Raw genomic sequence first — 1,158 nt, forward strand, 5'->3', positions numbered from 1 at the left:
GCACCCTGTCTACCAAATTTCTTGGAATCACCATCACAGAAAATTTTTCATGGAATTCTCACCTACAAACTACCTCAGACAAAATCAACAAACTCACAGGCATCTTCTACAAAATCAAATATAAACTCTCTCTCTTTCTGCTCTTCGCACGCTTTATTACACATTCATCTACCCTTATCTAACCTACTGCATCACACTATGGGGAAATAGTCCAAAAAGCCACCTGAATAACCTAATACTTTCCCAAAAAAGATCAATACGTTTAATTTTTAACCTCAAACCCGATTGTCATACTAAACCCTTCTTCCTAGCAAAAAAAATTTTACCACTTAACTTCATCTGTCTTTACTACTCTGCTTTATTCGTTTTTAAATTTATCAACAATCTTCTCCCACCTCACTTTATCAACTTCTTAACATTAAGTAACTCCGTTCAATCTACACCACTAGACACACCCCTCTCTTCTATATATTTACAAAACTCGCCTCAAATTAATCCAGACAAGCATAAAAATAACAGGTCCTAAAATTTGGACAGAACTTGTACCTCCCCATCTAAGAGCCATCATAAACCTACAACATTTCAAGTCAAAATTCCGTGCTTTTTTATTGACACTGAATCTCGACTCCATCACCTAATATTATAATAAGAATACGTTAGAACAAATGATGCGGATGAATGGTCTTTATGAATGGTTAAACATTTATGTGTTTATATATGTACTGAGCGAACATTTACATAGTTATATGTCTATATATGTATGACACGAACATTTACTTATTTATCTTCAATTATCTTTCTGCTTCAGTTATTTTCCTTATTTTATTTCATTAACTATTCATGTATCTACCTGCGGTGGCCACCACAAAACAAACAGTCTTATTCGGTCTCCGCATATTCAACTTCTTAACTTTTATTCACTTATTTGATATGTTGTTGGTTATGAATAAAACTTTAAAAAGGAAAAATGAAATGAAAATATATATATATATATATATATATATATATATATATATATATATATATATATATATATATATATATATATATATATATATATATATATATATATATATATATATATATATATATATATATATATATATATATATATATATATATATATATATATATATATATATATATATATATATATAT

Source organism: Helobdella robusta, assembly GCF_000326865.2.
Source record: "Helobdella robusta unplaced genomic scaffold HELROscaffold_25, whole genome shotgun sequence".
NCBI lineage: Eukaryota > Metazoa > Annelida > Clitellata > Rhynchobdellida > Glossiphoniidae > Helobdella > Helobdella robusta.